The 13,712-nt window shown below is 47.8% G+C and overlaps 1 pseudogene; it reads left to right on the plus strand.

The window, feature by feature from the left end:
• Positions 1–5,872: 5,872 nt before the first annotated feature.
• Positions 5,873–13,712, plus strand: part of LOC121835622 — a 52,085-nt pseudogene continuing 44,245 nt past the window's right edge.

The raw sequence follows: 13,712 nt of genomic DNA on the forward strand, positions 1-13,712 counted from the left end.
CCTCCAGTAGTCAAGGTGCCCAGCCGTTGGGTCGCCGTGGCAGGCTTGGAAGATCTCCTCTCTAATGTCGGCAAAGATTACCAGCAGCCATGGCGAGCTGTTGTGTCCGAAGTTCTCCTTGTAGTGTACACCTTGTCGAATGACGAAGGTCGGCAGGGCTCTCGAGAAGACACGGGGGATAGTACCTACTCGTCCTTCGAGGTGCTGGATCAGCGCGCGCAACTCAGGATCGTCTCTTTGACGTCGCGCCATGTCGTCGGTGTTCACTGCGCCAAGGAAGCAGTCGTCGTAATCGTCAACGCTGCTACCGGGAGATGTCTCAACAGGAGCTCTGGACAAGCAATCGGTGTCGCTGTGCTCGCAAGTTCGAGGACTTTCGAGAATGACAAGTAGAAAGATTAAATAAAGGAAATTTCGCTCCCAGGAATCGAATCGTGGCACTTCGCGTGGGAGGCAAGCACGACAACCGTTATGCCACGGCCGCGCTGCCTATTTGGCAGCTGCACGTGCGGCACTATTTCACTCCCTGGTAAGGAAAATTTTCTACAATATTAAGAAGCCACGTCACCAGGTGTTTTTCACCTAAACATCGCGAGTTTGAAGAAAAAAAATAAAAATCCTGTTGTTGTTTTTGGAAGAATATAATGAAACCGCATTTGGGTAGCTTGCGCCGGCGTGATTTCGCCCTTTATTCTGGCACTTCTATGCTGCGAGTTATCTCTCCCCTGCACTACATTTCACTCTCAAGAACTGGTTGATACATGGAATGAAGCAGTTCCGGGACAATATAAATTCTGTCTAATTTAAAAATTAAACATCCCATACATTTATCATTATCATCTACTGAAAACAAATATAGCCCTGGATAACTAAGAAGCTCCACTAAAATAAAATTGATTGCAATCGTCCTTTTTTGACGAAAACAAGATTTAAAAGGAATCAAATTGTTTGGTCGAAAGCTCGACATATCTTAAAGAGACTAGAGAAGGGTGTATTATAACTTAAATTCCTAATGGTACACTTCATTCGCTACGGCGCCGAGATTTTAAGATTAACAGGCAACATTCATTCGTTAGTCTCCAAGCACTACAGAAATCAAAATATTTTCTGCCGCCTCGGTTTAACCCGGATGATTCGGTGCTATAATGTATTCATAATTATGCGGAACGTTTTTTACCAAATTATCGCATTTCCTTCGGATTGCTTTAGAAGATGATTGTGGAAAGGCGCAGCTGAAAGAAAAAGCTCGTTCTTGAAGCGTCAGGGCTCCTACCGATTCAATCTCTTGAGTGCGGGCCACTCTGCAGAGACCCGGGCCACAAACCGCACCGATCAATATGTTCTCTTATCAGCGGCCTGCAAGGAAGCACCGTTGGGTATTCAAGCGTGATTAGCCGCTACATTGGCTGCGGAGCGGAAATACCATGCTCGTGAATCGCCCTGCGTTTTATAAGCTGTCTGCAACAATATTATAGGGGGCGTTTCTCTTTAAATGAACACAAAAAAAAACTTGGAAGATACGTTTATGCGGTTCGTGCGTGGTGACTTATACCCCTGTTATACCCCTGTTACACGGGCACACTTAACCGCGGTTAACTCAGCTTTAACTGCGGTTACGTGGCACCACAGATGCCGCACTATACCCTCGGACAGCTATTTCAAAAGAAGCGAAGAGAGCGCGTGCACTGCTTTGGTGGGAGCTCAAGATGCTCAAGCGCACGTTCGCCCATAGCTCTGACTGCATCGCCGCAGAATGTTGTCGGCAAGTATTGTGCGCTAATTGCGGTTTAGCGTAACTGCAGTTAAGTGTGCCCGTATACCCTTGTTACACGGGCACATTCAACTGCGGTTACGCTAAGCCACAGATAGCGCACAATACTTGCCGACAACATTCTGCGGTTATGCAGTGAAAGCTATGGGCGAACGTGCGCTTGAGCATCTTGAGCATCTATCGAAGCAGTGCGCGCGCGCTCTTCACTTCTTCTGAAATAGCTGTCAGAGAGTATAGTGCGGTAGCTGTTGTGCCGCGCAACAGCAGTTAAGCTGAGTTAACCGCGGTTAAGTGTGCCCGTGTAACAGGGGTATAACAAGGGTATTATATGGCCAGGGGGATATAATATGGGGGTCTAATCCTCACGATAAGTAGAATATAATTACCTGAAATTTGTTAATACACGTTTTTAATTACTGGTTTCATTTATAAACTTGCTGAACGCCACCAAAAACCACTAACGAGATTTGTAGGAGAATAAAAAACCGCGCGGGCGTATTCAATAATTAAAACATTAATTAACATATTTTATCTTAGTGAACAGAACAGAGCACAAGAAGACGACGACATAGAAAAGGAATATGCACGGCACACAAGCGCTGACTCGCAACTAAATTTATGTACAAAGGGAAGTAGAGAACGTGCGGAACTTCACGCAGTACCAGAGCGCGTCCACACGACACAACATCATCTAATATGCCTTTGCCCCATAGCCCGATCTCAAGACGAGGTTTCTTTTTGAGCAAATGCAGCGGTTTCCCAAGCTATTAATGCAATGCGCTTCAAAAAGTTCGCGACCTGCCCTGCTTACCGTACTTCTGCAGTAACATATCTTAGTTAAGTAGCCTACTGGTCATTACGATTCATCCCCTGTACTATGTCCCTCTGGCAGTATAACTCACCTGCACAAACCGAATTAGGGTGGTTTTCGAGGCGTTTTTCTAAACATATCTATTAAGCTTCAAAAGGAGCACCCCTTATAAACGAGGGCGCAAGGGTAAAGTTCCGCGTTTTCAATAAATACCGATAAACACACAAAAAAAAGAACAAGAAAACCTCAAAGCCGGAGTGCTCAAAATCGGGGAATCCTGAAAACCTAGAACTGAGGTTGCCGTTGCTGGATTACAGTTTTGTTTTCTGCTGATCTGGAACGCAAATTGCACTGAACTATCCGCGAGGCAGCCACTTTCTTCGGGACCTGCACTCCTTGTCTCGATTTCGTCTCTTGGAGACAAAGGGGCGATTCCAAGTATACCGTAATTTAAGGACTACAGTCCGCACCCGGTTCGTAGTCTGTACCAGGCCGTTAGTTGACAAGAAAATATCACACACAGCATACCTTGACAAACTTTATTAGCTCACAAAGTAGCTTGTATCATACATCAATCATCATTAACATACTCTTTCATTCACAAATCTCGTCGCAATGAACGATCGTATGAAGAAACTCTCTGTATAGTCCGAACCTGTAAGTAGTCCGCGTAACTTTTCAGCTTTCAAACATGTATAATCAGAGGACTGTAAAATACGGTATGCAAGCCCTGCCAATGTTGAATGAAGGTTACTGAATTCTACGTCGGTGTCCTGCTTTCTTCTATGATACCTCAATAAACGCCGACTTTTTGCCAGGCACAAAATATTTGCACAGAAAAACGCCGAATGCCGAATCTTTGGGTTAAAACTTTTAACCCAAAGATTCGGCGTTCTTTAAAAGCAGTTACCTCAACCCCCCTCCCCCCCCCCCCCCCCCCTCCCCTTCCCGCGAATTAAAAAATAAATCACTCCTCCTCCAAATTCGCGTGGCAAAAGGCAGAAGTAACACAGAATGTGGTGTGGTAGTCCAGAGAAACTGAGTACATATGTGGAGGCTGGAGAGCGCAAATGGCATCCATGTCAGTTTTTTCCGAAATCGCTGCACGCGGCTTCACTGCGGTCCGCGAGGTGCCCGCTAAATTTTTACCGGCAAAAAGCGCCACCCGCCTGGGTGGGCGATTGTTGGCTGTCTCAGCCAACAATCGCCCACCGGCGGGCCGGCGGGAGTAGACGGCCGGAGATTCTGGGGAGCACGGCCGTACGCGTCACTTGGCTAGGAATCCTCTGGCACCATGAGATTCCAGCGTTTCCTGTAGAGCCTCACCCGCTCGTTCGAGGACTAGGGAGCATCCCTCGAGGGCTCCGTATCAGCCGTTTACCTCGCGGCCTTCTGTCGTGCATGGTAAGCGAGTGAGCGCTCCGTGAATGTCCTATTTGTGGGTGCGTCTCAGAGTCCAAAGGGCTCTCAGAGCCCGTTGGACTGTGAGACGCAGTAGACTGAGCGTGTGGAGACCAAGAACAATGAAAACGCGACAGCACCGCAGTGTGTCATAGGTTGCAGAGTCCTTCCAACTGCTTGGCCGGGGTCACGTGGTTTACGTGCTGTGTTTGGAATATGAGCTGCAAGGAGGCGTTGAAAAGCAATGATCGTCTGCAAGCGTCTCTGCCTCTCCGCCCGCTTTCCCCCTTGACCCATACCGGCTCAGTGCCGGAATGCGCTTTATCTTGGGTATGAGGTTGTCTTGGGGATCTTCAATACAAGCAGCCGCGGCAGAGGCACCACAGAGGTCTTGGCTCCCAGATACCAAGCTCTGAACTTCACTCTATCTCTGGAGGCCAACATGCACGTCTGACCCCCTTCGGCTGTGGAGTCTTCCGCCCGCTAAGTTGCAAACTTGGGACCCCTTACGGCTGTGGAGGAACTCGGCTCGCCCGCCTTTGTGTGGATCCTTGTTTGTTGAGTTCGGCTGTGGTCGGTGCGCCCGCTGGTAGCGTGGTCGAAGAGGAGGGCGAAGAAAGTCTACAGAGGTTAGGAGTGTTTCCACAAAAGTGTTTTTGTCAAACTGTCCATCGTGTTGCAAAAGAGGTTCTCTCATATTCGCCGAATAAACATCATATGTAAATCGAAGCATTCAACGCAGTAAAGAAAGGTCGGTCGCGCACCAGTCACCTAGCTGTGTTTGGAGATTTGTGTTTGTCCTTTGTCCCTCTTGTTCCCCTTCTCCAGGGATTACTTTCGTCATTCTTGTCCAGCTGGCTTGCACCTTTGCATTTAATTGCATTATAATAATAGTAAAGAAAGTTCCTACTATTCTTCGTGACAGCATACTCCGTTTTGCCTTAGGATGAACCGCTTGGCAACTACGAGCCATCGAACCCGGTTCAAATGTAGCGCGAGTTCCACCTGACCATCGGAAAGGGCACTGTGACACGCGGGGATTGTAGTCAAGTGACACGTTTACAGCACTGGGTTGACTGGGATGGGATTTCTTCCCCTGCGGTTCATCGTAAGGTTGAACAAAGTTTATTGGCGGGCGTGCTGATCGCGAAATGAAGACGAGCGGAAACTTTCAGCGTTGTCTACGCGGCAGTGTTCGTGCCGCAAAGTCCTCGTCGTGGGTGAATGCAGCTGTGAGTTGGCAGGGACGGCACAGTATCGCCGGAGTCCGGATGTTGGAACGCAGGGAAGAAGTTGAACCGAGGCGTCTCTCTATACGCCCCCGATCGTCTGTGCGAGTGGGTGAGTGTCGTTCCGTAAGAGCCATCAGGCACACAATCGGGAGTTTTAGGGAACCGGTTTTGCACATCCGGTATGGTACGATAGACCCTCCGGTACGAACTGCGTATGCGCTACCGCAGAAGACTTTCACGCGCACAGTTTGTACCGGAGGGCTTATCGTACCGTATCAAATATGCGAAAACGGTTCCCTGAAACTCCCTATTAACTTTTCTTGTTTCGGGAACCGTTTTCCTGGGAGACGAGCCACCTTCACCACCGTTCGAATCCATGTTAGCGTCCTCACCTTTTTTTTTTCTTTTTTCTTTTACTTGTTTTCTTTTTTTTTTCTTGTCGTTATAGTTTCTGTATCGTATGTTGCGCGTGCTGCATAAAGTGAACCGAGAAGGGGTGGAAAATAAAGAGGAAGAGGTTCTTGTTCCTGGCTTCCCCACACCCGGCCCGTCATGTTTTATCTGCAATACTAGACGATACATGGTGTCAGAAGTGCCAAGCCGAACCACGCACTTCTTTGAAGAACGACAGACGCCGCCACAAGAGCCAGTCAAATCATGGATTTCGTGAAACCGCCAGGTCCGCTCAGCACGACAGGGGAAATAAGCAAGAACTGGCGGATATTCAAGCAAAGGTTCGAACTCTTCCTGACCGCTTCGGAACCTAGTGGCAAGCCTGGACCTGAGTCATCAAAAGCAGCACTTCCTTTAAGCATTGCAGGCGAGGAAGCAATCGAGATATTTAATACGTTCAACTTCGCAGAAAACGAGACTATGCTACTGTCGTCAAGAAATTTGAAGAGTACTGCGGCGCTCAGCACAACGAAGTACATGAACGCTACCTTTTCCGGAATAAAGTACAAGCCCCGGGTGAGCCATTTGAACACTTCTTGAGAGAGCTGAAGAAGCAGGCACGACTGTGCAACTTTGATGAGCAAATGAACTCCATGATAAGGGACCAAATTGTTTACGGAACCAATGACGACAAGGCTCAACAAAAGCTACTCAGGGACAACAGTTTGACCTTACAGAAAGTCGAACAAGTCTGCAAGGCGGCTGAAGTATCAGAAGCACACAAAAAAGTCTGGGCCCGGGAGCAGAAGCAAGTGGATCCAGTCCACAAGACAAGCGTAAGCCATGAGAAAAAGCAGCCCAAGTTCTTCAACTGTGGCAAGTGCGGACGGACGCACGCGCCTCGAAGCTGCCCAGCATTCGGGCTGACCTGCAAAAAGTGCCAAAAGCAGAATCACTTCGCAGAGTGCTGCAGAACGTCCACTCAGGTCGGCGAGCTTCAAGACTCCGAAGACGACTTCGAGGTTCTGGACGTGTCGTCGAGAAACGCCATGAACCAGCGTGACTGGATAGTTCAAGCACGAGTAAAGAACTTGTCAGTCGAGCTGAAGGTCGATACAGGAGCACAGGCTAACTTACTGCCCTTTGGAGCATATTGCAAAATGCACCCAAAGCCGCCACTGAAGCCCAGCAGTGCAGTATTGCGTTCCTATTTTCGGGGGCGTAATTAAGCATGTGGGTGTTATGCGAGCAGAAGTGGGACTGGACGACCGAACTGCTGTCCTCGACTTCTTTGTAGTACGCAAGGGACACCAAGCCATTCTTGGGCTACAAGCCAGCGAGCACCTCGCACTGCTGTCTCGAGTACAAAGCGTGACGAGGAGCACCTCCGAAGGAATCGTCGAAGACTCATTCGCCATCTGTTCACTGGCACCGGCTGCGTCCAGCGAGTCTACTGAATGGTTCTGCGGGACGGAACCACACCAGTGGTCCAAACGGCGCGACGCTTACCACTAGCTCTACAGGAACCCCTCCGCGAGAAACTGGAAGGCATGGAGCGCGCAGTGGTCGTGGTGAAGGTTACCGAGCCCACAGATTGGGTAAGTCCTCTTGTCATTGTTCGAAAGAAGGACGGAAAGATACAGGTATGCATCGACCCCAGGAAAATAAACAAATGCATAAAAAGGAAACATTACATCATGCCGCGGCGGGAAAATATAGAAGCCGAGCTGTCTGGAGCAAGAGTGTTCGCGCGCCTTGATGCAAATTCAGGATTCCATCATATCCCTTTGGATGACCAGACGTCCAGGATTTACACCTTTGCAACGCCCTTTGGCCGTTACCGCTACCTGCGACTACCTTTCGGTATATCATCTGCTTCCGAAGTTTTCCAAAAAACTCTAAACGAAGTTTTTGAAGCTCTTCCTGGCGTCAGAGTGTACGTCGACGATATACTAGTGTGGGGCTCGTCAAGACGAGAGCACGACGAACGCCTAACCTCAGTGTTGCGAGCAGCCGAACGCGCCGGACTAACTTTCAACCCAAATAGATGCGCTATCGGCGTCGAGAAAATCGAGTTTCTCGGAGACGTTATCGACGAAGAAGGCATAAATAAGGCCATGCCCGTCCCTGATCAAACGCGTGACGGAGCTACCGGCGCCAGCGGACAAGCTCGCGGTTCAAAGATTGCTAGGCGTTGTCAATTATTTCAGCAAGTTCCTACCGTCTTTATCTCAGAGGACAACACTCCTTAGGAGCTTGATAAATCAAGATTCTGTTTTTGAATGGACGGCCATTCATGCTGCAGAATGGAAGCAGTTGTGTGAAAGTCTGAGCAAGCAGCCGCTGCTATCAATATTCGACCCGTCTAGACCAACAAAGGTTTCATGTGATGCGTCGCAAAACGGGATCGGTGCGGCGTTGATGCAGAGCCACGACGGCACGTGGAAGCCGGTAGCGTATGCTTCGCGAACGCTCACAGACACGCAGCAGCGCTATTCGCTGATAGAAAAGGAAACGATGGCCGTCATGTTTGGTTGTGAAAGATTTAACCATTTTCTGTACGGCCGGAGGTTTATCGTCGAGGCGGATCATCGTCCTTTAATTGCTATATCACAGAAAGCGATCGGCGACATGCCGCCAAGGTTGCAACGTATTTTTTTTTTTACGGCTGCTGCGCTACGACATTGAAATGAAATATGTTCCAGGAAGGCTACTCATCCTGGCCGACATGCTGTCGCGGGCGACGATCAGAAGTGACTCGGGTGGCGTCGGCACCGACGATGTCGAAGTACACGCTGTAAGTGTTGTTTCTTCACTGATTAGCGATGCCACGTGGAACCAGTTGGCTACAGAAACGAGCCTGGACGAATCTCTAAAAAATGTCCTAAAAGGCCTCGAAACTGGAAAACCAATCCAGGGTAAGTGGAAATCGTTTGATGGAGAGCTCTCACAAGTCAAGGGAGTCCTCATGAAAGGCTGCAAAGTCGTGATTCCGGACAGCCTGAGACGGGAAATGTTGAAAAGAATTCATCAAGGACATATGGGCGTAAATAATTGCAAAGCAAGGGCGCGACACCTTGTGTACTGGCACGGAATGAATGCAGACATAGAAGCGTTCGTGCAGAGGTGTTCTGTATGCAGAAAGCACGCATATAGTCAACCACGAAAGCCCTTGACGATGCGTACTGTGCCAGACCAACCGCGGTACCGCGTAGGAATAGACATCTTCGAGCACGGACGAAAGTCGTACTTATGCGTATACGACGCTCTATCTAACTTTCCGGAGGTCGAGTTACTCAAAGATACTTCTGCAAAGACTGTCATTGAGGCAACAAGTGCAATCTTTGCGAGGTATGGCATACCGGTGGAGGTCTGCTCTGACAATGGGCCACAATTCTCAAGTCACGACTTCGCGTTGTTCTCCAGAACGTACGACTTCAAACACGTCACATCCAGTCCAGGGTTCCCACGATCGAACGGTCTAGCAGAAAAGGGTGTACAGGTGGTGAAACGAATTTTAAAGAAAACCAGCGAAACTAACGAAGATTTTTGGCTGGGACTTCTTGCTTATAGGACCACTCCACAAGAATTGGGTCCAGCACCTGCCGAGGTACTTCAAGGGAGAAGGCTGCGAACATCGTTGCCAGACGCCCATGTCGGCCCCTGGTCACCAAGTACGCAAGCATCGCCAAACGGTTCATTCCAGGGGGCCGCTTCCACATCTCAACCCAGGAGATGCCGTTCGTGTCAACAAGGGTGCATGGACCACGAAAGCGCAAGTCCTGAGACCTTCTGGGCATCCCCGATCGTACAACGTCATCACGGCGGAAGGGAAAGTGCTGCGACGCAATCGCCAGCACTTGCTGGCTACCAAGGAGGCATTCCACTTTGACGAAGATGACGACAGCGAAGACGACACACATCGAGATGTCACTCCAACACAGCGCTACCCATCAGAATCCTCTAACCAAGCGCAAACAGCGACAAGTGCTTTGATGGCTAGTGCTCCTAGAATCACGTCTCCAACAGCAGCTCCAAGAAGGTCGCTCAGGCAACACAGACCCCCGCGCCGGTTGAGTTACGACCGGGAGGTCGTTCAAGAACCATGAGCTGTTGTTGCGTTTCTTGACTTAGTTTGAACTGTTCTTGCGCGTTTATTGTTTTTCTTTTGAGGACAAAAGAAGGAGGATGTATCGTATGTTGCGCGTGCTGCATAAAGCGGACCGAGAAGGGGTGGAAAATAAAGAGGAAGAGGTTCTTGTTCCTGGCTTCCCCACACCCGGCCCGTCATGTCTTATCGGCAATACTAGACGATACAGTTTCTTTGTGGGCTTTTTCTTATGATGTTTTGTACGCATTGTGTGTATGCAGATGGTAAGTGCATGAGCCCTTAAAAGCTAGTAGTACTTTTTTTTTTTTGTCGACTGTACACAGTGTTTGCGCGGACATCTCTTGCTCGAAACAATCTGCCGATGAAACGTCGTTTGACTAATTAATTGCCGCAGGTTCGGGGAACGTCGTGGGTACGAGGGTACGGTATCTAAAATTATTTGATGCACAGGAGCTCCACCGCAATCGAGGCTCTGTCGAAACATCTATTATCAGCTTTCTGCCTCCATTGATATTTCGGGGTTTCGGGAGCACATAGCCAAGGCATAACGGAAGGAAACTTTCGCGGAGTGGAGGTAGAGCTTCCATATTGCATTTTCAATATTTCCACTGTCGAACGGGATAAAATATATCGATTTTATTTTTTCATTACTGAGAACGGCCACAATAAAGTGGCAGTGTATAGGATACTGAAAGTCGTATTGCGATACAGACGTATGGAAACATTTTTTTTGTTTCTTTATTCCATGAGAACAATCCGAGCAAAGTGACGTGAAAGTACTTGTAAGGAAACGAGTAAATTAATAAATAAACTACCTTTTTACACAAGTAATTAGTAACGGCAATTTATCACATTTCATTCTAAGTAATTTTTAATTGTAATTCATTACATTTTCCAACTAAAGGGTAGATGTCTGCATGTCATGGAGCGCTGAGACGTTATCAGCGAGAGTGTGCGCAGCTTCGTGCACACCCGGCCGCTCTCTCTCGCGATAGCGCCTCGGTGCTCCATTACACGGCACTGACTGTCCCGTTGGTCAACGCTACCGTGATACTGTTCATTGCAAAGCTGTGTTGGTTCTGCATTTGCGGAACTGCTTTAAATCGCCGTTACAACAGATTCACCGAAGTCCTCGGACGCACACTGCCCCCCGACACGATATAAAAGTCAATGATCGGACTTCGTCTCATCAGTACAAAGGTGATGAGATGGACTAACTGATATGATGACATGTTGAACATAACTGCCCACAGGGACAAGGACAGGGTTCAGCTGAGCCAATTAGAAGGGACAACAGTATCGTTACCTGAGTGGTCATGCCTGCTGAGTGGCGAAAAAACATCAACCCATTTGCCATCGAAATCACGCCTTTCAATTTACAAAAAAACGTTAACTACTGGAAAGTAATTAATAACTTAATTATACCGAACGCTATAAAGCTTTTTAAATGGGCCCTTTAACAAAGACCAATACGACATCGACACTTTTTATTTCTATGTATGATGCGTACTTTTTGCAGGACCGATTTGGCCCCGCGTTTCGTGAAACACCCTGTATGTTCGCTGAGAGCCAATTATGTTAGGACATTACTCAATAAAAACTCCACAGGAGAAATTACGATGCAAGAATCGCGGATTGTGTTTCTTTAGCCTACAGTAATTTTGTCTCATCGTAATCATGTTTTTGCTCTCTCGATGCTAAACCAGTCTTTTCTCTTTTTTTTTTTCAACCCAGCATGAAGTCGCTGGTTAGGACAAGCATTCAGGTTATCCTCTCTGTCGTTTATTCAGAAAGATAAATCAATAAACCACGAAGGTAAAAAAACACAAAGAAGCTGGTGAAGTAAGTCCCTAATAACGAACACGAGAGCGGGATCAAGTACAAATAAACGGACAACCACAAACACCATCGGAATATGCAGCCACTGATTTTATTAGTACACAATCATAGGTATAAAATAAGTAGCTCTGTTTCGAGACTTTGTATGTGGCTGTCTGTTTTTCTATTTGGTCCCAGTCTCTGGTCTATCACTACAGAGCAATCAACCATGCGTGTTTTTGTTGTAAGATGAACATTTCTTACCCAAAACATGGAGAGAGGAAAAGCAGGGCACCTCGATTCCAATTATTTCGTCGGCACTACGTCGACGTGTCAGCCGCTCGGTAGGTTCTGATATCAAGCCGCACTGTGTTTGTTCATAAGGGAGGACCACTCCAATCATTCGTAGGATATAGGCATTCACCGCTTCGTCCAATTATCTCCCAAGGCCCGCCTCCTCTACAATGTCCGAACGCTCAGAAATGTTGCGTTTCTTTTTGGCTATATATACTGTAGCGATGTCGAGGCGTGTACGCCTCCCAGGAGAGGAAATCAGACACCGGGGTCTGAGCGGAGGGGAATCGTAGAGATGCGTTGCCTTACTCTATGCAAGACAAGTTATCTGTGACAGCCCTGCAAACGAACATCACCTTCCGTGTGTGCTGCCCCGCGACTGACTCGGAGCACGAATAATTCTTGTTCTCTCGATCAGTTCAGCCAGTGAGGAGAGCGAGTAGTGCCGTGTTATCTGGTCAGCCTTTCCCGTCCCCCGTCCTCCCCCGTGAGAAAGAGAAAATACATCGTATTTTCAATCCCCGAACAGAATTCCTTCGTAGCCTCAACGCTAAACTTTCGTTCGGATACTAATCTCCTACCTCTACCGGTTAATGCCACTAATATTTCACTCTTAAAGACGCGTTCTACGTTTTGGTGTTTTATTCTGATTTTCCGCCGCCCTTGGGCATCATACCTTCAGTAGCTTTCCTCTTTGTTTTTATAGAAACATTTTTTATTTCACCCTAAATACTCTCCTTCCCGGATTTTGTAACGGAGGAGCTTTTTTTTCGTCTGTATTTTGGACTTGCTGGCACGGCCCTAATGGTCGACTTTCATTTCATGTCCCCATGCTGTCCACCCCCCATCGCCCTCCCTTTCGCCGCCAAATACGTGGACTTCGCCATTTTCTAACCAATCACCGCACTCCCTTTTCTGACATCACCCTCCGGTTATTTTCTAGCTGTGCCTGCAGTTCATAAAAAAATCCATTTTTGAAAGGTTCTTCGACGCCCAAAGGCCTCTCTGAGCTCGTAAAGGGCAGTTTCGCCTGAAGCACTATCGCCCCCTGGCGGACTAGAAGTGCCATTTCAATTTTCAATTTCAAGCTTTATTTTCCAGATATAAACTGGAGGCACCTCCAGACAAAAAGCTGCTATGTGAGCAGCTTGACGGGGTCTGCAGTCCGGGGACGGGGTCTGGGGCAGGGAAGAACGCTTTCGCATCGAAAAAGGAGCTAAAAAGAACCCCTTATAGGTTTTTTAAGAAGAACCATTTTACGAGTTGATTAAAAAAAAACTCTTTACCGTACAAAATATTTTCAAGCCGAAGAACCTCTGAGAGTTCTTTTTTGACTAGATTTCTTTTTTTTTTTCTAGAGTGGTATCCTTTTATCATTTCGGTAAAGGGCGCACGCAAGCCATCGTGTTTTATTTCCGTTTTTGTCCCATTCTTCTGTCACGTCTTTCTCCTTTTTTATTTTTTATTCACACTTCTATTTTGCCACTGGGGCAAATCGACCATCAGAGCATGATGCCGATCGTCCTTCTCATTCCCTAGACTAGCCGAAAGAAAAATAATCGGGGTGCCGTGTACATCGCGAAACAGCATACATTCCGGAGTATCTACGCACCGACACTATAAAAGGAAAGAGATTTAGTATTGCGTAGAGGAGAAATGCAAGCACTGTGAGTTTGCGTGAGCATCGCGTGTTCCCAATTCGCATACTTATACGCACGCAACACCGCGAGCTTTACGCACGTACACTCGCTGTCTATTTTTGCGTGCGTGAGCGTACCCTTCTCGTAGCTCTCGTCGTGTGCGGGACAGCGCGAGACTCAGATCAGTTTGAAGAAATACCGTAGATTGCTTGGAGCAGCTTGCATGCGCACATCTAGATGG

This window comes from Ixodes scapularis, unplaced genomic scaffold (genome assembly GCF_016920785.2).
Source record: "Ixodes scapularis isolate PalLabHiFi unplaced genomic scaffold, ASM1692078v2 PGA_scaffold15__6_contigs__length_5221840, whole genome shotgun sequence".
In the NCBI taxonomy this organism is placed as follows: Eukaryota; Metazoa; Arthropoda; class Arachnida; order Ixodida; family Ixodidae; genus Ixodes; species Ixodes scapularis.